This window comes from Struthio camelus, chromosome 4 (genome assembly GCF_040807025.1).
Source record: "Struthio camelus isolate bStrCam1 chromosome 4, bStrCam1.hap1, whole genome shotgun sequence".
Taxonomy (NCBI): Eukaryota; Metazoa; Chordata; class Aves; order Struthioniformes; family Struthionidae; genus Struthio; species Struthio camelus.
Genome location: NC_090945.1, coordinates 35,408,362 through 35,433,737, shown reverse-complemented (window position 1 = coordinate 35,433,737; position 25,376 = coordinate 35,408,362). Strand labels below are relative to the sequence as shown.

Sequence of the window (25,376 nt, the reverse complement as noted above, 5' to 3'; positions counted from 1 at the left end):
GTTGCTCAGTGAAAATCTTTACGATATTCCTTGCAACTGGAATTCTCAACAAATATTTGCCTAAGCGATCTTAGTGTTGTGATTAGTGCTCCCTAAATCCCACCTTCATCCTGCATATTAAATCACTATTGGTGCAATTGAAACCTTTCAAAAATTAGCAAAAGTTTCTATGTAGACTTCGTTGACTTCTTGGTTTATTATCAGCAACAGAAGTTTGTCCGGCTTGAACACTGCGGTGTTATGAGGAACTGCAGGAGCTCCTATATTAGTAGTTATAGCCTGGTGATTGTTGCTGTTGCTGTTGCTCTTTTAAGATGCAGCCTTAAAAAAACTTCCACGTTTGTTCACAACTTCTTTATTTAAGATATTTTCCTTCCCTAAATTTATCATTCCTCATTTATTAATGCTGAGTTAATATCCTACTATGAGATGTTTCCTGCTTACATGATTTTCCCAGCTCTCAAACAGTTGAAATATCACTACGAATTAACAAGGTCAGAACTCAATTTCTTTGCGGACTTCATAGGATATTTTGTTGCCCTTACTCAAGCTGACTATTACTTTCCTCTGTGAACAGTTTTAGTAATTCCATCCCTTTTTTATGATAAACCACTTGTCTCCTCTCAAAATACTATTGTTAGAGGGTATCATTTCTTCTGCAGCTTAAAAGTCTCTTGATGTTGATTGCCAGAAAATAGCTTATTGGCATTTCCTCGTAACTTTTAATTTGATAGCTACAGCAGCTTTGGACCAGTTCTTAATGTTGTCTGGTGGAGAAGTGCAAAGCAGGTGATGAGCCTTGTTTATGCAGTCTTTCCATCTAGTGGGTGGTTTTACTGTTTGCGCAAAACCACAATGAGGAGCTCAAGCATAAACACAATTATACCTCTAGTATTGTAAGAAGAAGCTTCTCCTGGTAAATGAAGAGAGGCCTTAATGGCTGAGCTAGGATGCTTATCTCACCTGAAGTTGTTCTTTCATACTCTTTCCAAACTGTTAAGGAACAGAATTATATCTCATATTGCACTTTCACACAAATTAGTTCTGTGGGGCAGCTTAAAATGCCAGATTAGTAGCCTGCCAAAGTGTCCTGGATGTTGTTTTGGCTCAGTGGAGATTGCTGGTACTCCCCAAAATGGTGCATATTCCCCATATATGACTTTAGATAAGTTAAAAAATGGCAAAACTGCTGATGAACAGATAAATACATATAAAACAGTAGCAGATTTTTATTTGTACTGCATAGATAGCTGTAAAACTTGTAGATATTGGCAGATGTTAATACTTGCACTTACCTATTTGCTCGCATGTATCTTTTGCATACAGAATATGGGAGCCCGGTTCAAATATTTTGCAGTTGGCCACAGGTGCTTATGTTTTGCAGTTTTACAGTTCATTAATTTTATATTCAAGGAAAGCAAGGAATTTTAACCAAGATCAGGGTTTAAACTATAAGAGAAGATAATTAGCTAGCAGTAGGTCACAGACCTGTGAGGGAAAGCAAGCTGTGTCTGGTTGGTTGCTTTTCTGGTAGCTCATTGCTGCGGTGGGAACAGCTCCTGCCTTCCTTTTCTCCTCATTGCTCCTCAAACAGGTAGGAATTACAGCCCAGCAGCAGGCTCCAAACACAGCTAATTTTAGTTCCATCCTCTTCCTCTCCTCTTGTCAGAAGGATGAATTATCATGTAGGTTCCACAACATGTTACGCAAAAAGAGACAGAAAGTAGTTTATATTAAATAAAAGTGGCGGGGGGCCCTGAAACAAAGATGGCCTACCTGAGAGATTCAGAAGTGACAGAGGGAAGCTTTCTGAAGGAGACGCTCTGACGTAAAAATAGCTAGTGATTACAGCCTTGGCCCAGCCTTGCTGAGAGGAGTGACTGTAAGTTGTACAGTTAAGTTGTCCCACTGAATGTTTATCCTTTACCTTAATATACATCTAGAATAAAAGTTTGTCTTCAGGGTGCCAAATGCTCTTGTCCTACCCTGTATCTCCTCCTGACCAAGAATGATAGTTGGGTAACAGAATAATCTTACTCTGGGACTTTGCAGGAGGACACGTCTGTGTTTCAGCGAACAAGGAATAAAGCACTGCTGCTCAAAATGGGGGGGAAAAAAGGAGCTAAATTAAATATTGACAGTAATAATATAATCAATCGATTATGTGCTCTTTGAGTCTGGACTTGTTACTTTGATATACATTTATACAGTAAAGGTCTGTTTTAGGGGAGCTGCTATGTGGTACTATGCTAATATAATTGATTATTATACAATACACTAAACAGTGTTTATTTTTACATTCAATTCAGCTTGTGCTGTCTCCATGTATCTTCACCAGCGCCACATTTTACCACTGTTCTTCGAGAAAACAAACTTGTTTCTAGCTCTCATTTTATTAACAAAATGATCTCTATCCATGGTACAGAAGAAGGGGGAAATTACTGAACTACTATTTCAGAATATTAAAGGCTCCCCATTTTATTTTCAACCCCATTATTAGAACCAGGGAAAAAAAGGTTTATTTGTGCAAATCCCACCTATTTTCTAAAATATGAAATAGAAAACTAGGATTCACTGAAATCCATACCAAAACTCCCACTGATCTCAGCAGAGTTAGAATTTCTAAACAAACAAAGGCCTTTTGTCTGTAGAAAGTAATAAATAAAAACGGATGTTTAGCAAGGACTAGGTTTTAAGAATGTTACAGCAAATGGGTACTTTGAAATGTGACAAATGAATGTGCAAGATATTTTGCAGCCTTTGTGTGAAAACTGGACTTTTTAGGACGCAAGCCTGATTCCAGTGTAGATTGACTGGAAGCTATTGACGTTTTCAAGCTGTTAGGTAATCTATACATAGTTGGCTTTGCTATAGATGCATAGATACCTTCATTGCAAATGCCATATTGCTCAATAAAATTTAAATAAGAGGTCTAATTGAAAATAAGCTGTGGAACAGGATAGGACTTTGAGGAATCGTTCTGTATTTGCTATATGTGTCTATGAGCTAAAGGACAAAGGGCTACAGAAAAGCTTACTTAGAAATCTTTTGCTTTTAAGAGTTTGCTGATTTACTTGAGCGCTCCTCTCCCCCCACCCCTCCCTACCCAAAAAAAGCACTGAGTCAAAATTAGTCCAAATTAGTCAGTTTGGATAAAACATAGGTGAGGAGCTGCACTGTTAGTTCACCACAGACTCACCACTAATAGCATTCATCATTGGCAAAAGCGGGTATGTGAGCAACATGAACGGACATCTCGTTTTCTATAATGCAAAATTTGCGTCTGTATACCCAAATGAGAAGAGATGACCACTTGGCACCTAACTTTGAACACACTCTACCTTTGCAGACAAGACAGCAAGGAAAAATGAGAAAGAAAATTTCAAGTCAGAAACTGAATATTTGGCCCCCAATGCTATTTTCCAATAGATGTTACATTCAAAATGTATGACTGCAAAGTGGTAACTACATGTTTGTCTCACTTGCAGTGGTATTACTAGCCATTAATCACTTTTCTGCTTTCTAAATTAAATGTCAATAAATAGGCAATGTACTTTTCTCAAAATATTGCTGTGCATTGTCAGATCCTGAGATGTCAACAGAATATATGACATTGTTGAGGAGCGATATGCATGCACTTTGCATGTTTCAATATGCTTCACTAGTAGAAGTAAAAAATTGCCAAATTCCTCACCAACACTGCCAAGTAGACAGGATTTAAGGAGGAGAACATAATAGTGTTATTCAAGAGTGCCTTTGATCATGGGAAGCTTAAGCTTTTGAAATATCTTGCAACTGGCTAGCTTAGAATGAAATTTTTAAAGGCTGCAAGGATCTTAGAGCCTTCAAAGGTGTGCCTTCTGTCAAAAATCACTGAGATTGCTCTGCTATCTGAGGCTTTGCTAACAGAAGAAATTCTTAGCATCTCAGAACTGCCAGAAGTACTGCCAGTAAGTTAGTTTTAAATGCCCGTTGAGCTCTGTAGCTACTGGCCAGTAGACCTGCTAGGGTCTTATCAGCTCAGCTACCAGGCCACTATGTGTTGGTGAACGCTACAGGGGTCTGGGAGTAAACATAGCTGTCAGTGAGGACTCCTTCCATGACTGGATATCTGTTCAGAATCAGAAATTACATAGCCAGGAGTAGCAGGAAAGTAATTACGGTTGAAACAGGCATTTCTTAAAGTGTTTTGCTGTGTTTTTAACCCAGCAGAAAATAAAGCACTCATTTGCCATTAACTTTAATATGATCAGGAATATCACCCCAAAAATCTCATCTCCATCAAACACCAGGGGAACCCCAGCGCGCACTTCCTTGTGCTGCAAGGGTGCAAAGAATAAATTACACCTTTTTTAATAATTCAGATTTTTTCTGCCATTATGTTTGTAACTAGTTTTCCACTATAAAACCAATTGTGATGCCACCTTATGCTTCATCTGCACTTACTCATGTGTGTGCTCCTTTGGCAAAGGAGGAAAAAAAAGTGGAGGGAATTTTGCAGTGTGGTAGCGCAGGAGATTACATCTCCTCCAGCAGCAGTTGCTGCTCTGTTGCAGACTACATCTATTGCTCCATTTTTTGAAAGGATTCATTGCGTCCTTCCTCACATCCCTTCTTGATTTTTTTCTCGGAGGAGAGGCTAATGTAATAGAATGCAATACAGTAGGAATGTGTATATTCAATGCCACCTCTCAAACTGATTTCAGTTTTCTTTAATTGTATATTTAGACCTGCCAACGAGGAAAACAAAAATAGCCTCAAAACTTAGGCCATTAGACACCCACATGCTTGTCCTGATTTTACAAGTACGTTGACTAATTTCTTTTTAACAAGTGCAAGAACTGTAGAGGGAACCAGCTGTTTTATTAGGACAGCTGGAAGAGCAATGTAACCTATGTCATTGCACATCTGCTTCTAGCCCTACTGCTGGCTATGGCCTTGGACACATCCCTTCCTCTCTCAGACTCCCAGGTGTAGGGCCTGGTTTAAGTTATTTTCATGGAATTAATTATATAAGTCTAAATTCACCCTAAAACCAGAACCTGATTTGCTGACTGTGAAGAAGGGAATCACTAAGTTGTACTACACGGGGCTGCTGTAAGAATTCATTAGGTGGATGTTTTGAATGTAGGACGTGCTAGAGGTGCTAAGGACCATTGTATCAGGTGCTCAGGAGTTGTTGCACCTTATAGACAAAAGTGCACTAACATACATCTGAATTTACACCAATCAGTCATACTTAGTATCTATCAAAATGGTTTTGTTTTTCTGTATGATATAGTCTTCTAGCTTGCGTGCGGGAATAATTTTTAAAATGTTGATTTTTTGACTGGAAAATAAATAATCTTGTCTAGCACTGTAATGCCTTAGGAAGCACAGTACAGTACAGCATGCTCTGGAAGATGAGACAGTGGTGTCATACAGCACAAAAGAGTGGCCCCTTCCATAGGGACACTGTTTTAACAACTGCCTATTCCCCACTAACATCTCTTAAGGCAAGAACATCCTTTTGTTGAAGCTTTTACCAGTATCCTTTTTTTGTTCGGAGCTCTTCAAAATTTGGCAAGATAAGACAGCTAAACTTCTCAAGTATAATGCCTTATTTTTGCTCAGTGAGTACTCCAAGTTTCTTTTCAGTTTTTCATCACAGGTGCCAAAGCTGTGATGATCTAAAGACACAAATGAGGCAAGGCTTGTAGGGAAGAGGTAGTATCTCTTATTAGGCCTCTGATACAGCTTGAAAACACAGACAGGTTTTCAGGCATATGGACCTTTTCCTCACACTTTGCTTACTTTTATAATGCACTGTAGCAAAGCAGATCTGCCACCCCACCAGTAAGTGCTGGAGCCCCAAGAGGGCTGCTGGCTATTGGGGAAGAGCCCCTTTAGCAAGGCCACCTTCAATATAACAAAGAGGAAAGAGAAAACTGGATAGGGGACTTCCAAGTAAAAGCAACCTGAGGCTCTGTGCTTGGAAAGGAGATGTAAGCTGCGATGTATGCTGTATGAAAAGTCCTTTTTTTGATTTTAAAAAGAAGTCGTAGGACACGTCTGTCTCTTTATAGCAACTCTGTAGTTTTATTGGAGGTGGTTGGGGATTTTATTGTCTCCCACCTATTTTAGTCCATATGTTGCTTTGGGTTGGGAAATGCTCTTTTCTCTTACAAAATTACTATATCCTTTTTCAGTTATTAGGAAATCATTGCTTTACCATCATCTGCCCCAGTCTGCGTTTAAACAATATATTAGTTGCAAATTACAGTATAATGTAGAGGAAATTTTGTTGACTTATAAAAATACTTGAAGCACTTTTTTCATGATACAAGAGGGAAAGTATTCTTATCCTGAACTCATATCAGTTTTAATATATTGGAGCTGAGGTCATATTATGTGCAGTCTCTCTCTCTCACTCTCTTCTTTCTCTTTTTTATTCAGCAGTGTCAATCTACTGCGACTTTCAGAAGTGACTGGATGCTTCTCTCATTGAACTATTTCTTCTAAACGGGCTATTTTTAACATTATCCTCACTTTTATTAGCAATTATAGGTATTCATTAATACCATTTTAATAAGGTATTGGGGAATAAAAGGTGTTAACACCAAGGGTAATTGGTCAATGGGAATACAGCCATGGATATTTAACACAGTTCCATATTCTACTAGAAAATATTTTTATTAAGAAAAGAGGAGTCTTAGTCCTTTTTTTCCATCTTCCTTTTAAAGAAAGAACTGGTGCATTTTTAAGAATAACTTAAATAAGTTTGTAATTGTGGCATCTTAAGGTGCCAGAGCAGTGAAATGAACCATAAATGAGAAACATCAAAAGTAACTTAGAGAGAATTTTTTTTTAATATTAAAGCGATGAATCACAGGCCAAATTAACAAGTAAAGGAATCCGCCTATAATGAAATCTTTTTTTCTAACATAACACTTCATTATAAAGGGAGTTTTTCTATAATAGTAGCAAGTGTAATTACATTTTTATATATAATTAGGACATTATTATCATTTCACCATATCAAAGTTCATTATAAGACATCTCCAATGCATTTTTCATAGAGCAAAAATAAAAAGAGAACAGGGGTCCTTCAATTAGACTAGTATAAGGACATCCACAGAGACTGAAGGAAGCTGATCAAACAGCTTAGCCCAAAAGGGACCAGGTAGAAACTCATTGCTTCTCTGGCATAGAGAAGTTGCTTTTTTACATATCCTACTTGGTATTAATTATACTTTTCACCCTTCTCATATTCCACTCCATTGTTTGGGAAACAGAAATTTTTTTAAAGTTGTAATCTGCCAGAACTGAATATGAAAGAGATGAAATCTCTGTATTCTAAGAGTTTGGGTAGTGAGGACTCCTTTACATTCTTCAACATTTTGCTGTTATGCCCAGGAAGATATACGTATGTCACCACGATGCCATGCTGATGGAATCCAGTAAGGTGATCCATTTTCTAGACTAATATGAAAGACTTTTTTTTTTCCATTTGAAAAATGATATGACCCTTTTCTCTTTCAAAAATCTCTTTCTTTCGAAGTACTGTGCTGATTAAGGGACTACTGAGAATTGGGAGAAGTACAATCGGATATAACTGATGCTGATTGTTATATTCTACATATATTCTTTGAACATTGATAAGGCTATACATACTTTGATTATGCCCCATTTTCTTTCCTACTTCTGAATGGGTTCATTGTCTGATGCACCCATTCGCGTAACTTCCTGCATGTTTTTCTCATTGTCAGAAAAGGTATTTCCTCTTCTCCCTGTTTACTGCATGCAGAAAGCATCCATCAGAGCCCTAGGACTGAGAGTGTTTAATTCCGAATTAACATGAGGCTGTATGGATTACATCCCATTCATCTATTGGTCTAGAACAGGAGATAAGTAAAGTTAAATCACGTACATCAGTAGAAAACTGAGTATTGCAAGTGCTATTAAGAAAACTGTGGTCATTTGCAAACCTGGGAAGGAGTCATGATGAAATACTGAACATGTGGCTTTGGACGCTGCAACTGTGTACCTTTTCTGGGATTCATCCGCACGTGATGCTGGGCTGCTGTAGCAACTGTTGTCCATGCAGATGTATTCCTTCTCTGCTCCCAGAATGCCGTGATCCACATACAGTGCTTCACTAGCATCTGAGAACAGCTGGATGACTTAAGAACCCGTATAGACCTATGAACCCAGCTATCAAATAAAAATGTGCTTTAAATGACTAGAGGTAAAATATTACATTTATAAGAGAGGTGCCTAACTCAGGTTAAGTTAAGAGGTTACTGTCCAGACTGAAAGCGTCTCAACTAGGTGACTGGAATCAGGTAGTGGGAATTGCCTACTTAAAGGCAGTCCAGAATAGTGCGAGTGATAGTTTGCGCAGGAGGAGTGTGCACCAAAAAAAGGAGTAGCTTCCATATAGTCTCTTCCAGTATGCTTCTGTACTAAGAAAAATTCAAGTTTATATTGAAAGTATCCTAAGTGAGAATACCATTTATACAAAACAAATAAAATCCCTCACCAAAATTCTCTCCTCTGTTTTAACTTATACACTGCGGCTGATAAAAGCGGAGTTCTGTTAGAATAGGCTGTGCCTACACAAAGACCTCTGCCAAAGCATCTCCATTAGTCAAGGGTTGCACCTCACCACGCTGCTCTCTGACATAGCTCTGCCGCAGAAGGCTGTAGTGCAGACCCAGTCAGGGATGAGGCAAGAGGGCAAACGAGTGGAAGCCCCACCAGCCCAGGCAACAAATGGTTCGCAGTGGCTCTGTTGTAGAGATGGCCCACATTCAATATTGTTTCTAATAAAAATAAGCTGTTGCCTCAGGTTGATTTTTACAGGTGAGTTGAAGATGATGCCTGGCAGCATGAGAGTTGCAGTGACTCTGAGTCTGATGGCTTTACAAAATTTGGTGACTGTAGGAACGTTAACTGTTTGATCATGTGTTGAAATGGGAGGTTGCAGCGAGTTGACTTCAATGGCTGACATTTTATTTTGCTTATCTCAAATGATAATCCTGATTGTGAAGCAATGTGTTTCAGTCCTATACTTTTGGAGAACCCTTCCAGTTCTGTTCAGATCTGTAGATTGTATGGGATGCCTTCATGTGCTTGGGATAGTGGGGCCCTGCCACACTTTACCTGGCAATATTAAAAGAATGGGTTATTGTGCACTGTCCAGTGCCATGTAGAATACCACTGACAAGTACCGAGTTTGTCATTCCAGAAATAAGAGTTGCTTTCAGAATTGTGTAAAAGCTTGTTCTGCCCACCTGTGTTTCAGGGTGTAAAAGCAGTACCCAAGTAATATGTAAAAGCAGTACCCAAGTAATATGTGTCAGGCATGGGGTGTTTCTTCCCACTGCGCAGGTGCAGGTTGCGTTGTCACACGCTGCCAAACAGCCCTGGCCACTGGCCGCTCCTCGGGTCACCTGCACCAAGCAGTCACACAGACACATCACCCCTCAGGACTGAGAACAATCTCCTTCCTTTTTTAGGAGTAACAGGTGTATACCATGACTGCATTAAATCGGACATACATACTTACGTTTCACTTGTTCATTGCTCCATTTTCTCCTTTCTTTTCTCTCCTGGCAACTTCCATTAATTATTTGCATTTAGCTTGTGGTTCTTTTCTGTTTGCTTGTTTTCCTCTCGGCTTCTATCGTTTCCTCCGGAATTGGAACCCTTCTGTACAACGCATTTCCCTCATTGCCAGCATCTATCTTTTCCTCTCACGCTTGGCCAGATTTTGCTTTTTTTGTCCTGTCAGGACAAAAATTAAACTATAATTGCTATAAAATGAGGAAGTCTTTGTTAGGGATCTGCCAGTTCTTCTATAGGACACAAGGATTGGTAAAAAATTTAAAACAGCTGGAGCTAAAAACTGTAATCTCAGTTCCATTACAAAACCAGGGGCACAAGAGTTTCATCACAAATGATTGCATTTATTCTAATGGCTTCTGCATTACTGACGTCAAAGAGAGTTAACAGCAGAATTTAGGGGTTTTACTTTATATCTTATTCCTACACTGACTTTCAAAGAGGTGGATTTCTGCGCCTCAACGAAATCCTTTTGAAATCACTGGGCTCTGCTTGAACAGTTGGGCTTCTCCTCACCTTAAGTAGGGTCTGCGAGACAAGATATAAAACAAAGAAAGGAGAAATGACCAAGAAGGCCAGGATGGGAAAATAGATAATCTGAAGACCATCCATGTGCGTTATATGTAGACCACTGCTAACTATCTGCAAAGCTCTGTTAATCTCATAATAGTTGCTTGTTTGGCTTTCTGTAAATATTACATCAAAGATGAGTTTTAAGGCTGGTCTAGAAGGAGATAAAAGTGGTGAGTTGGGCTTAAAGTTATGTTGCAACATTTAGTCTGCCATAGGGGCTGCTCAGTGTCACTGTTGATCTTTTAAGGTCTTGCCACCCCCTCAAAAATGTGAAGAGACTCCCTTCCTTATTTACCAAATCAGCAGGGATGAAACCTTGAAAACATTAGCTGCCATGTGGAAGCACATGAATGAGGTTTGGCTGACTTAGGAAATAAAAAACAGTCAAATAACCATACTGCATTTACGGGGGGACTCCTTCTAACTACTCAAAAAAAGTAAAATATGTCACTTTACTTTTGCAGAACAAGCAAGGTGAAACATTATTTTAACCTATCATTGCATATACTGATTTCTTCTCTCTTAGAGAGAAGAAAAGGACATAAAAATGATTTGATATAGAGTAAAAATGTTTGAAACCCACCATAAGAGGAGGAAGATGAAACTTCCATAGCACCATATTTCTGAGAGTCACGCAGCAGCTGTTGTTAAGGATTTGCCTATGAAGTCTTTGCACGAGGATGAGAACAGGCTGCACCCACAGCCTCAACCAGCTGAAGCCCAGTAACAACATCACCGTAACGCTGATCCTGACTGCAGGGCTTGCTGCCTCTGGCTTCATCTCTAGCACTAGCCATGATTTCCGTTTAGAGTAATCCATGCCTGCTCACTTCAGAGAATTAGCAAAGTACACTTTTATCTATTTGCAAAAAAAAAAAAAAAAAAAAACTCTAGATGTCCCCATAACCCTTCATCACTTCAGAGTATTTCTGCAGCAGCTATTTGCCCTTTGGCCTTTCTGTTGGAAGATTCTTTGCAGTCACATGGATGCATGGGGGCAGCGCTGTGAGTTCCTGGTGTGGGAGCGCTGAGACAGAGGAAATCAAAACTCTCAGTGACCTGCATAATATGCTGAGAGCCCAGTTCCTTGCACTGAAGGCTTTAATGCTTGGACTTCTACTTGAAGTCATTTGAGTTTAATTTTGTGTGACATTTAGCACAGATACAACTTCTTAGCTGTAGCTGTAGCACCCCAGCATCTCTGAGGCGAAGAAAACCACAGCAGGAGGAAATATGGGCCTGGACATCTAAAACCCAAGGTGTCTAAACTGAAGACCACTTACAAATGTTTATTCAAAACTTCTGTCTTGGTTTTCCCTCTCTGTAAAGTAAAAATGTTAATAGTTACATCCCTCAAAAATGGTTTTTAGGGATTTGATTACTCACAATTTGTTAAAACTCTAAAGAAATACTATCTGCCACCTTTAATGAAGTTCTTTGGAAGGAGGCAAGTTTAGTGTTAACATACTTCTATCTGCCTGTCCTTGCACCTAGAGAACTACTTCTCTCCCCAGTAAATGGCCCATATTGTTCTTCAAATATGGCAGGCAGAACAACAAAATTAAATTTTGCCCATGGGAGCTCTGCTGTTTTTCTTACTGTCATTTTGCAGCAGAAGAGATACTTGCCTACAGAGGAAAAGGAGCACATTAATAGGGAAGTGTTTTGTTTCAGATTTAAAATGCACCTTTGTTTGCAAATGCAAGTTTCATGCCCCTGAAAAGAATGATGCTATTTCACTCAAGTAAGTGGTCATTAACTGGGTAATTGCAGCTGGCAGCGTGGACAACTGACAGCACTGTCTCCTTGGCGAAGCTTCCACCTGCCCTTCTGCCAGATGGCACCGCTGGGTTGGTACCTAAGCTCCAGCACCCCTGCCTTCGTCATAACAGGGATGGTGTAGGGCAGCGTGGAGCTGTACCTGCCTCGTGATGTGGAAAACCCCACGCTTCCAACTCTGTGAGGTGGCTCTCTCCCCTGCCCTCGCCTCGGGGCCTTCTCAGCACGCACACCGTCTGGGAGGAGATGACCAGAGCGTTTGGAGCCACAGTCTGAGATTTCACCTCTGTGAAAAGAGCAGCCTTATTCTCTAGGAGTAACAGGGGTGGTAGTTTGGGTGTTCTCTCTTCCTAAGGGCAATTCTGTTCTGCTCCTGCTGGGATGGGGTTTGCTTGCCATTTAAAACAGTGCTGAGATGAATGAATCCGTTTTTCTTCCACATAAATATTAACAGAGTTCTCTGCAAACTCAGGCAGGCATCAATGATTTTATCTAATTTAGATCATGTTCTGGAACTTTTCGTTATGGCCCAGAGTGTTAGAAGCATTTTATTTCAACCAAAGATGAGATTCTGCTGAAATCACAGACTTCACGAACCTCGACTGTGAGATGCACACCTATAATTCTTAATATAGCCTTAAAGCACAGTGTATCAGCAGGAGGAGTGGTTCCCTGTGCAGAAATACATGCCGTCTTACAGAGGGTAGGGTGCGTATGGGCAAGGAGTGGGACAATGCACCCATCATTATTTTGTCCACTAGTTAAACCTCATTTTTGACACCAGTTTCAGTCAGTTAAATTTCCATTCTGTTCTTTTCTTTGTACTAGTCTTGACCTTTACACAGGCTCAAGGTAGTGTTAAGAGACTTTTATGCTTGGACAGACTCAGACCTTTTCTGGGGGGAGGAGGAGGTAGTACCTTTTAAAATCAATATTAATTTATTAAGCCCAGGGATACATGGGGCCCTCTAGAACATCTCCCACTGTTAGCAGTCTCGTTCCCTCGGATCCCGTGGGCAGGCTGAATTGATGGTTTTGATGGTGACAATAATGTGCTTCTAGTGACTGTTTCTCCTCAGGCCCCTCTTCTCTCTGTTACTGTGCAGTACCCCCAATCTGTAGTGCACAATCAATGAGAGATTTCTCAGAAAATTCTCAAGCATACTGCAAATGCACTGGTCATGACAATATTGTATGAATCCTCACCCAGTTTTTGAGCAGCTGAATCACTCGACTGCAGGGTACGTGTTGCCTCCGTTATTCTAACAGGACAAACAATCCATAAAGAAGACACATGAGAAAAAATAAAATCAGCCAAAGCAAAAAGTGCATCTTGGAAGAAAGCTATTAAAAGATTACTGAGGAGTAGTTCAAGGACTGCAATGTCTATCAGACATGTAGTACTAGAACTAGATAAAATGATTCTAATGAGGCATTAAATGCTTTCAGTACAAGCAAGTGGAAGAAGTCAGTTAAGAGTCGGGTAAGCAGCGTGATAGGTACTGAAAAGCCTGACAAAGTGCACTTGCAAAGAGCAATTCTTTATACAAGAGATGAGCTCAGTAACAGATGCCTACAACTGAGGAAATAATATCTGAGTTGGCAAAAGCATAAATTGTCTCACAACTATGGAATTTTGTATTAAGCAAGCAATTACTTACCATACTCTCCACACTAAAGAGCAGAAACAGAGGGCTGAGACAGACAAGTTTGATTAATTTTGCTGTAAAAGAATATTAATGCTGCCAGCCAAATATGTTAAGAGAACTCCTTGAGATAAATATCTAGGTCATCAATAAGCTTAGGTATATGAATCTGAAGTTAGCAGAAACTTGAGGTAGATCGTGTCTGCAATATCTTCCTTACTCCTTCTTCTGCGAAAAAGCCAGGGAAGCATAACCAGCATAGGGTGAAAACAAAAGGAGCTATGACTGACTACAGTGTTTAAAAGTGGCCACTTCTGTCCACCACAGATATACCTTGAACCTGGAAAGGCTAAAGCAATACAGCAGCAAAGAAGGTGAGACTAAGAGACTATTAATAAATGTAAATTTTCCAAACAAAATTGCTTCTGAGCGTTTGAGGTGCCAGCTGAACAATGACACAACACAGATACGACTACTTCAGCTTGACATATCAACTAGGTAAATCTTGAGGCAAGCGACCAACTACTTCATTTACAAATGCTACATTCTGAAAGTGGAGACTAGCAAATAACATGGTGTCAGCAAGGAAGTGTCTGGGCCATTGCTTCTACAAAAGGGATGCCAGTAGTTTTCTTATCAAATTTGCTGTCACCACTGGAATGCAAATTAAGAAAGAAACTCGTGAATTAGATTTTTGGACAGACAACGTGGCCAGTTCAATTTTGCAATTCAGAGGCTGCAAATCAATTGGAAAAAGAGCGTGACTAGCCATAACTTTTTTTAAAGCCGCAAGGAGTGGCCTCAAAATGCTTTCAAGGCATACAACTAAAATAATATTTTATGCCACTAAAACATCCTAATTTAGATGAACCAACAGGAAAAAGATTAGGCCATATATCCGATTTCAGGAGCAGCTATACGGAACTACACTATTGTAATAGAACATGTGCGAAATTTGCAACCGGCAAGAAATAGAAAAAAACGTGTAACACCTCATAATCCATCAACTGGACTAGTTATGAGACAGTGTTAAGACAGAGCCTGGAAAAGTCCAAGGATGTAAGCTACAAGAAACAACTAAATGAGTTTGTCATCCTGTCAGCCTGCCCAAGAACAGTGGGACTGTAAATATGTGATGAGTTCACAGAATAAAATCCTTTGTAACAGTAACTCGTCGTTAATACCTGGGCCCCTGAAAGCCAGGCGAACACGAATACGAGCCGCTTACCAAGAGAAGCCCGAGGGCTCTGCGGAGCCAGTTACTACAGGCTGGCCAAACGTCACCCAGGTTAGCTGTCATCTGAGCAGAAGGGAGAAGATTTCCTAGTAATATAATGCAAAAGCAAAGCTGCCAGATCTGTATTTCCTTCTCATGCCCAGTACCTAAGAAAAATATGAGAACAGGCTCCTGCGAGCACAAACTGCATGACATGCTGCGTAAGGAAAGGAGGTCTGGACACACGAGCCGATAGTCTCTTTGCAGCTTTGGCTTTCAGTAAGACAGGCTTGGCTCTCAGCTGTAAAATTGTTTTGTGTACTTTTTATTGTAACTTTAGCTTTCTAATTATCGTCAACCATGGAGCTGAGCTGACATTTCCTAATTACTTTTTTTTCCAGATTTCTGAACAACTGTGGCAGTGCTGCTTAGATTAAGTTTGTTCTGTTTCACCAGGATATTTTAGAACAATGTGATTATGCATGGTTGCACCTAGCTACTACTATCATGACAAGTACAGAAGTTAAATTATGAAGCAAACGTAAGCTTTGAAGAAATTTTTATTTAATCTGTATTCCCCTGTTTCATCTGCTCATCCATCCAGCACAATCTGCATCATTATTAACCACACCATATTTCTAAAAAAAGAGTATAAAAAGTAAGACATCTGTGTTATAACATTAATATATTCAAAGGTTTTTACTTTCATCTTCCAGGCATTAACACTATGTAAGTGCAATGTAGGCGCAACTTACAGCATGGATGAGATACCACAAGAAAACCGTACTAACTGGCAGAAAAAAAAAAAGAAGGAAAAAGAGATACAAGTAGACAAAGTATTATGTAAAAAGAAGACTTTTATTCATAAATAGAGCACTTTCGCCTATTGCTCCTATATACCTTTATTTCTAATTGCTACCACAATTTTTAAGGCACTGAGGCAAGCCTCCAGCAGTGTGCTGAAGGTGTGTTTGTGCTGTTATGCCCTCTGGCTTTGCTGCCAGCCTATTCCCTTAGATCAGAGCCAGAAGGCAGACTGTTTTCGAATACCGATCACCTCACCCGGACCTAATCCTTTGAGTTCTCTTTGGCATCTATTCCTTCTGCCAGTTTCCTCTTCTGTTCCTCTCTTTTCTTCTGAAGTTGACAACAAAGACATCCTCAGGGCCCTCCTTGATGTAAGACCACTCTTGATGTTGTTACAGTGTGGTTTTTTTTTTGTACCCTAAAGTTGTGCTACTTTTATATTCAGCTAGCACAATATTTGCACACCAGAAGATAAAGAATATGTTACATAGAATGATAGTTTCTTTTTTTTATTTGTATACCTCGGTCCTTTCAGTGGAAACCTTTTTTTCTTTTTCTGTCATTCATCTACATACCTGATCAAGAACCTAAAGGCTGTGCTGCTTATATACCTTAAATTGGCCTGACCTGCCACTTTTAATTTTCAGAAGATGGCTGTGTGGGATGTGGATGAATATGGAATTTCTATGAAGCACAAAACTTTTGAACGGTTCCTGTCCTCTGTGATAGTGAGTTTTAAAAGGGAAATCTCCAAAGAGCTAATTAGTAGACAAGCAGAGCTCAGGCTGAACAAAGCTGAAAAGATAGCAGATAACTAAAAGGACCTGGCCATAGCTGACAAAAATCAAAGCACTGACAGAGAGCTGGCAGTAACCTTGGGCTGCTAACTGACAGGGACAATAAAAAAAGCCTCTGAATGTGGCAGAGAGTGACAGCCACAACCACAGACTCTCTAAAGGGCTTGAAACCTCCACCAAAAAGAAGATATAATCTTCTAGCTGGCAGCACCATACACTTTTCCCTCCCATTCCAAATTGGGGAAAATTTGAGCTTGTCTAAATAATTCTGTGAATGCGAACTGAGAATGGAAATGACCGAGACTGGCGTGCAAAGTTTAGTGGCAAACCTGTGGTCTGACAGGACTTGTTCACATCTGCAAAAATATACATTGGGCTAAGAGGCAGAGTGAAGATTTTCTCTGCTTACCCTAACTCTTCTGCTGGAGCAGCCATACAGCTGCTTGACTCCTACTGTCTGTAAGCCTTCATGAGATAAACACGTAACATAAACTATCAAAGACATTTAGTCACAATATGCTCCCTGAAATGCAACATAAAGCGGAAAATAAAAGTAGCTTCTCCCTGGGTGGGGATGTGAGGATGCTTGATGTTGCATCCTGTTCACAGAGGAAAGCATGCTTAATCTGAATCTAGAAGTCATTTTAGGCTCACTTAATAAGCTGTGGCAATTCTTCATATTTGTATGTCCTCATGATAAACAACACTTGCACACTGAGAGCAACAACCTGTGAAGCCCTATTCAGCAAGAAATCATTCCTGAACTAAAATACTGTGGAAAATGTACGCATATAAGAGGTAACATATTAGACCAGCAGGCATGCAAATGAGTCATAGAAAAAAGCCTTGGAGGTTGTTTCATAAAACAGGAGAGTTGGTAACTGCAGGGAAATTAAGGTTGCCGAATGCAAAGACTTGCATTTCGGAAGAGGTATCTAATTCCTGAAATCACACTGACAAGAGTTTGGGTGTTGCTATTGGGCATATGCGTGTTAAGACAGAGATTCTTAAGCTTGATTTTCATCTCAATGTCCTACTGCAACCAATTTATTTTCTTTCATACAGTGAAACAGGAACTGACATTTTTCACAGCTGGCCAGTTTCTCTTATCCGACAAGCTCTAGTAAGCTTACTATATACTAGCAATCCCCATGAATTATATGGCATGAGTCCCAGAAAGCTGTCACACAATCCCTTCGGGATCCTCAAGGATGGAGATGATTTTAAGTTTAAAGACGACCTGAAATTTCCTTTACACTGTCCGGAAAATCTTGACGGCACTTAATAATCCTTAGAGGACCCAGTCCTAAATCTGTCACTATGCCACACAGTCCTGGATACGTGTATTAACTTGATCTTTCAGCTAAAGGGTCAGTTCTGAAACATCATATATATATTTGAAGCATCAAATAAGGCTTCTGAAGTAACACCTGCCCAAGATATGCAAGAAAAATCAATGTTTCTCAGCAATATTATTTCAAGTTGCTTAAAAGGTTAAAAAAAAAATCTAAGCCTTATTTCCAAAATTAACACCAATATTGAACAGTTTCCATCTATCTGCAAGCCAGAGCAAATACACAGTCTCAATGACTTTGAACTGGATTTGAGCTCCTCTAAATGCCAAAGGCAGTTTTAGAAATGGGCCTGCAGCTTCTAAATCACTTAAGAAAGATAACAGTTTGCTTTATTTACATCTTTAATTTCACTTAGCAACCATTAAGACTGGGAAATTCTCTTATTTAGAAGTTTTAATTCTAAACAAGAACACAAAAAGGCTGCTTAAGGGAGCCTATATGTGAGGGAATGATTGCACACAACAGGTGATCTGCATACAGCCCATAGTTCACACTTGCAGTCAGAGCCATGCTATATATAAAAATTTGGGGTAAAATACTGTGATGGCATCCTTTCAATTTTAGTATTTTTTAAAAGTTCATTCAGCCTTCTTGCCACCTATTTTCTTTCTCTTTTTCATATGACCAAAATAACCACTTGGCATGCTCCATTTCTGCTTCTTCTGAACCGTGTCCTTCATTCCCACTCTTTGGCCTATCCTCTCCTGTCCCCTAAGATTTCTTTTTCTCTCTTTGATGCTACATGTCCTGCACTCTCTTTTTAAGCCTTCAAGGTCTTCTGTTATGGCTCCCACCTTCTTCTCCCCAGGTGTTCGTCATTCCTTGCCTACATACATTTCCCCTACATGGGATATGTTGCCCTCTCCTTTCCCTCATAAAGTAACTTTATTCTTCCAAATATGTGTTCTTTGTTCACTTTATGACACACCTCTATAAAACCATATGAAACAGAATGACGTAAAAAGGCCAGAAAGAATCTGGCCATTTCATGACTTTTCTTGTTTCTTCTTAGATAAAATTTGCTTTGCCTTTTTTCCTCTCCTGTCCCTCTCAGACTATTCTGCTGCATTTTACTGCATTGTATTAGCAAATATCCACACTCATCCTTCATTCTTACACTGAGACCGCTGAAAAGAAAAGCTTTTAAAATGTGCTTCTGTTAATTTTAGCAGTTTAATTCGTCACTGGCTAAAGGGTTGGTTAGAGGTTAACACAGTAACATGCATATTTATCAAAAACCGTCTTAAATTGGTTTTGGAAGATAACATTGTACTGCATTTTATTCAATGCATTCAAAATGAATACAGTTTGTATGGGTGACATTCATTTCAGGCAGCAACTGAAACAAAATTAGACCAGTTTAACTCAGATTGACATTAATATATCACTGAGCAGTTAGTTGTATCACATGAATTAGATATTACAAATTCAAGAATCATTTGTTACGCTTTTAGTACAAATTTTTCTGACATAAGTGAGATAGAGATAAATAGCCAGTCACGAAGATGTCATTTGGTCTCTTGGGGCTATATTGATGATTCCTGCTGAGAAACTCTGGCAGCAGTTTACCGTGCAATCAAATGTGGAACTGGGCATCCACACTTTCTGAAAGGCTCTTATATGATTGATTCCTCATTTTTTTAGTACGGCTTTTTAGGAGGAGTGTGTGTGTGTGAGTGTGAGTGTGAGTGTGAGTGTGAGTGTGTGTGTGTGTGTGGACAAAGAAACCTCAGTGAGAAACTTTTTTGGAGTCTCCTCTATTTAACAGAAATTAAAGGAAGCGTTGTGAGGAAAAGATAGAGTTGTACTTCGTTCCTACTTCTAGTGGAAGGGGAAGAGTTGTAAGTAATGAGGCCTTATTTTGAATGTTAATCAGACATGACATCTCTACTTTACTTTTCTCAGAACTACCTTCCACAGCCCTTCTGGATGTCAATATTCTCACAGTTCCAGTAATTACCTTCAAATTGTTGGTACTTTTTTTTTTAATTTATAATTTATTATTTGTATTACCATATCACACAGAGGCAGTAGTTGTAGGCCAAGACCCCTTTGTGCTAGACAATGCAAAAATAGCTCTTAATTTACAGGTTACAGAAATACACAAAAGAAATACATGTTAGCTATTTTTTACAGGGAACAGCATACACAGACAGAAAAATTTAACAATCTTCTGAGAAAAACTAATGAAGGACTGAAAGGAAATATTTTGCAGGAATGCATTTTTTCAAAGAAAAATTTAGAAAAGTTATTCTAATTGTTTTATTTCACTGTAGTACCATCAGCATAAATTCAGGATTTTTTGGTAAACTAGAAGTATTTAGCTGTTTCATTTAAGACTTTAATATTTTATTTTTAGAGGTTGCTTTCCTATTGTTACATTGTGTTTAATTTTCATATTCCTTTTTCTCCAGATTTGAAGGGCTTTAGTAGCAAATTTTGAAATGCTGCCTTTTTGTTCTGGTTCAGGACAAAAATTCTGAAATGTCTGAATTTTTTCTTGGACAAATATCCTATCTTCTTAGTCACCTGAATGTTTACATAAACCGGCCATGTATTCTTTATTGAATGCACTTTTGTGCCTCTGGATCTTGTGGACGGTACCTGTGTTCAGTAAACATTTCTGATACTTATAGCCAGTAGGCAGGATTCTCTCATCTACAGTACTATAGCAATTAGTAGTTACTGTTATAGCACAGAGACTTCCTTTTTTTATACAGAAGTGTTCCCTATTCAGAAGATGCTTGATGAACATAGTACCCATTTAGAAAAGTCCAGAGAGAGATGTGTATTACAGATCAGCTCTTTTTGTTGTACCTTTAATGGGCCCTAAACTAGTCTTCCTGTTTAGCTGTCTTTTACCCGAGTCTGTACACTGGAAATAGGGCAGAAAGTCCTTCCTCAGAGCCCCCATTTCCTCTGAACAGCCCTCTTTGGCAGTGCATGCTATGGCCAGTGTACCAGTTTTTCCTCAGTTTGTTACAATGACTTGCAAAGAAACGCTGATTTGTAGTTCTGCAGAATATGCAAGATCATACTGTAGGGCTCTGCTTTTAAGTGGGAGAATTAAAAGTCCCCAAATCTTTTTTTTTTCTTTTTGGTTGCCTTTTAGAGAGACAGCTACTTTATCAAACCACTTCCTCAGTTTGAGCTGTAATTTTTCCTTGTTTGTGTGTCTAGAGTTTACCATTCTCAGGCAAATTCTCTGTAAGCCTTCCCTTATGGGAATTTTATGTCCTTTCCTGTTTGCTGTCTAAGAATGTATAAATTTCTAGGACTTTCCCTTTTTTTGTTGGGAGATCATTTCTGCTGTTAAGATTTTGTGGAGTGCTGTTTATGCTGATCAGGCAGTAGAATTTCTCAGGTACTTGTCTGTTCACCTGTGTGTCCGATGATTGTGAATAACTGCAGGTTGACTGCACGATCACGTATGTGGTGGGAGATGTATCCTGCTTTCAATTTATGAGTGAAAGTACATTTGCTTATAACAGTCCCTTTGTTTTCCCAGATAGACTCCATAAACTCTCTGCATTTCTGTTCACTCCTGTTAGTGATGGTGATAAAACTACAGAGCGGTGTCCGAAGGGTGCCTCCCAAAGCGCAACCCCCCCTCCAAGTATGTCCCTCACTCGGGATGAGGTCCATCTGCGCTTCTCTGCGCACGGAGCCCTTTTGCACGGGTGAATAACTAGATGTGGCTGTGAGCCTGCAAGGAATCGGGTCTCGCGGGCCTCATCTTATTCCTCTGAAATTAGTTCCTAATTTCGGCGATGTAAATGAAGGTAGTCCTTATACCATTAGCGAGAAGCAATAGCAGCTGTGTGCCTGAAGTGCCCTTTTAAAATTTGCGCATTCTTTGAACGTTGCCTGAAATGACCAATGAATCTCATGAGCAAATGACCAGGAGACTCTCAAACTGAAAGCTGCAGCTTTGTCTGTTGATGCAATCCCAATCTTCTGATATAGCAGCACTGACTATTTACTGAAGGAAAATAATCACAAAGTTAACTTATTATGAACACTGCCAACATAGCTGCACAGAGAAAACATGGAAAAAACTCTAAAAATCTCTTTTTCGCCTCAATCATACTATACACACATCCTTCTGTAGTTTCTTTTCTTTTTTAGTATAATTAAGCTACGAGACACTGCATGCATACTTTTGTCCAGTATAAAGAGAATCTTTGGAGCCAGGGGCATCATTAAACAATAGCAACAAAAGATTACTTTGCATATATCTTGTTTGTAGGAAATGTGCCTGAAAAATGAATAGAAAGTTGTTGTTCTTTTATTGTTTTAATTTTGAAGTTATAGTTTGTGCTGCATGACTTGAATGGGATCTCTGTTTCAATCTTTAACAGAAGTTGCTTTTTCATCATCAAAAATTGTAATTAAAATGATAATTGGATCTTTTATTTAAACAAAAATCAATAAAAGCTATCTTGAAGCCTCTACTGGTGCGAAGCGCAGTGTAGAGAGGCAGCAAACACTCCAATGGTTGCTAGAGATTTTGCTTTTTACTATGAGGAAATGGTTTCTGGTAAAATATACATGATGGAAAAGCAGTTGAAGCTGTATTTTTGCTGGAAATGCGTTAAACTATGACTGTGGCTATTGTTGATGGACAAATAATATTATCAGGAACCGAGAATGTTTTCTTCATACATATATTTGGCAAGGAAAAATACAAATATTCCTCTCGGAGGTTCATCTCCACCCTGTAACGCATTCAAGCTGAGCTAAATCTGACGTCTCGTCATGTAGTACAGGCTGTGCTTGCTGTGGTGGGATTGCTTCACAGGGAAACTTGCAGTGACTTCCAGACTGTTTCCAAATACAAGGATTTTATGGTTTGGGTTCCTGATTAAAGGTCACTTGTCTATTTGTATTCTACTTTGACACTTCAGATCAGATGAAATTCTTGAATTATAAAGCTATTTAGGCAGCTACGAATTGTGCTGAGCAGGGAGAGCTCAGAGTTCAGCTCCCTACTGACTAAAAAAGCCCAGACTGCTCCCCCAGAAGCCTCAGGGCTGATCTTTTTGAGGAGACTTTTTTGAGCCCTTAAACTGCATTTTTGGAGGAGTCTTTTAATTGGCAATGGCTCAATTTGTCTAATGTATTTTAATACTGTACATGGTCTTATTCTCATAAGCATATTTTATAAATCAAAAGGGAGATGTGCTATTGTATATGATGCAGTCAAAGAGAATATTAACACTGTTTAAAAGAACAAAACATACAGCATACTGCAGCAAGTATGAAATAAAAATGGGATTACGCAGTAACCTCTTCACACTAAAAATGTTACCATTCACATGAAGCGTTAATTGCATTGAAGTGTAAACTGTAGTTAATTATCAGAACTCACCCGTCTTGTCTGTTCACTGACTGCAGCAGAATGACTCCAGAAATTAATTTGGCCTAGTGACACTCACGTACCTGTGCCTGGTGATTTTAAATGATACTTGTGATCTTGGATCACAGCAGCCTCACTAGGCAGGGAGCTGGGTGACCGCACGGTTGCCAGAAGCCTCACCGTGCTGGGCTGGTATCTCTTTATGTGGTCCACCTTCTTGTTTTCCCCAAGGATTCATCAGATGAAGATTTATATGAGGGTGACAAACAGCCTAAACAAATACACTTGTGTGGTATTTTAGCTTGTGCATGCAGAAGCCACAAATGCTAAATTGACCCTGTTGCTGTACAACACAAAAACATTATATGTTGATTCTGCACAGAGAATTTCTAGTGTGCTTAGTCTCACAACAGTGAACATGCCAGTAAAATCTTTTAAACACGCTATTAGAGATACAGAAAAAGGAAAACAGTTAAAGCACCAAAGCTGTATGGTATTACATATGGCTTTTAACTGTTACTTACTGGTTTTCCTTCCAAATTTGAAGTCTATTGAAAGGAAAATGTATTAGACAGTAGTTACCTGATGCTTAAGAAAACTGCTGCATTTTAGCGGGTAAAGAAAAGAAACTATTCTTGCTGCAGCTTTTTAGGCATCTCTTGATTCTTCAAAGAGAAGAGAAAAATATATTTAGGTGGAGTAAGAAAGGAACGGGAAAGAGAGGAGATGCAGCTTCTGTCCCTGCTGGTGGCTCTGACTGGCAGCACATGCAGGGGGACTCAGGCATACCAATCTTAACAGCCTCTTTGAGACATGGCAAACTTGTACCAGCTTTTGGCTATTGAAGGCTATTTATTTCTTTTAGTTTTCTCTCTGGTCACAAGCTTATAGCAGAGTTGCAGAAGGGGCAAGTAAGGATTCTTATTGGGCAGAAGAAAAAAGAAGAGAGAGAGAGAGAAGACAGAGAGGAAATAAAAGGACAATGAAAAAAAAATGTGAATCAGGGAATCATAGCAGGAACCAAAGTCTCCAGGATGTGTAGAGGATCCCACTAGAAAAGCTCAGAAAGCAGTTGATAAGCATGACAGTCACAATCACCTTCTCACTCTTTGGTTGGTTTGGCCTAATTTTTCAGAAACCCGCTATGGTGCATTAATTTCTGATTCCTTCTCATGTTCATTTGATAGGTATGCAGTCCTTGGGAAGACCAATTAGGCTAACTTACCATTACATTTTTCTATGTTTTTGTTAACATTTATTTATAACATTATAACATTTTCTGATCCTTCATGATCTTCAAAATTAAGCTTACAGTAGGGATAGGCCTACTAGATCCTGTAACAAAGACTGACATAGAAACAGCAGGGATATTTTTTGCCAAGTGCCTGTTATATTAGGCTAACTCAAACAGTAACAAGTTAAATTTGTAATGGCACACCAGCTAGGTAGAACACTTCTCCTTTTTCGGAGCATATTAATCATGATCCCCTTTGGTGCATCATATCACAGGACTTACAGCCGTTGCGTTTTCAGTTGCTGACTGTCAACCTTGAGAGCAGTTAGCAAGACAAACATTAAAAATAATATATATATGCTGTTTTCAGTGGCTTTTCTCAACTACCATCATAAATTGGCCTCATAATAAGAACAACAGTCAGAAAAACACAAAAGAAGTAAGCCCAGGCATCAGAAATACTTCTAGTGAGAGAAGTGTTTGCATCGTTCTCAGAATCAGACAAAAGGTTTACTCCAGGTGACCCCGTCTAACAGTCAGAACATCTCATAATATAAACAATATGCAGCATAAAAACTAGGCCAGCAAAAGACGGGGGGTTGGTGCTCATCATAGGTGTGTTATGGTGCTCATCCACCAATCAATAAGATGCAAGAGGATTTCGCCAAAAGACTCAATTTAATAAGGACTTAAATATTCCACCTTCCACTGAGGTGATAATAATGATACTGCATGAATCTGACAGATACCTATATTAAATAAACTGGTGTTCATTTTCCAGTAAGACTGTTTATATTTGCCAGAGGTAATGGATATCACCAGCTGTTTAATAGTCAGGATTAAAACGTGGATGAGAACTTGGAGACTTGGGACAAAAACACAGTATTAAGAAGTCTGAAAAGTTGCCTGGGAAGACAACCATGCCAATGAACTAGCAAGATAAATTTACAAACATGGAGATATTATTGTATGCTGTAATGAATATGGCAAAATCGTAATTTTCT

General features: G+C 39.2%; 1 protein-coding gene and 1 long non-coding RNA gene across 3 annotated transcripts in view; one reads left to right on the top strand and one right to left on the bottom strand.

The window, feature by feature from the left end:
* The window catches only part of TTC29 (tetratricopeptide repeat domain 29), a 219,937-nt gene that overhangs the window by 18,535 nt on the left and 176,026 nt on the right, over positions 1-25,376 (top strand). The gene's annotated exons all lie outside the window — the stretch shown is intronic.
* The window catches only part of LOC104153369 (uncharacterized), a 58,541-nt gene continuing 39,996 nt past the window's right edge, over positions 6,832-25,376 (bottom strand). The window contains exons 3-4 of one of the 2 annotated variants that reach the window (XR_011140953.1): positions 9,551-9,768; positions 6,832-9,434 (exon numbers count right to left, since the gene is read on the bottom strand). This is a non-coding gene — a long non-coding RNA (uncharacterized lncRNA). Of the gene's footprint in view, positions 9,435-9,550; positions 9,769-18,968; positions 21,762-25,376 lie in introns of those variants that run through there. The other variant, XR_011140954.1, reaches the window with a different exon arrangement.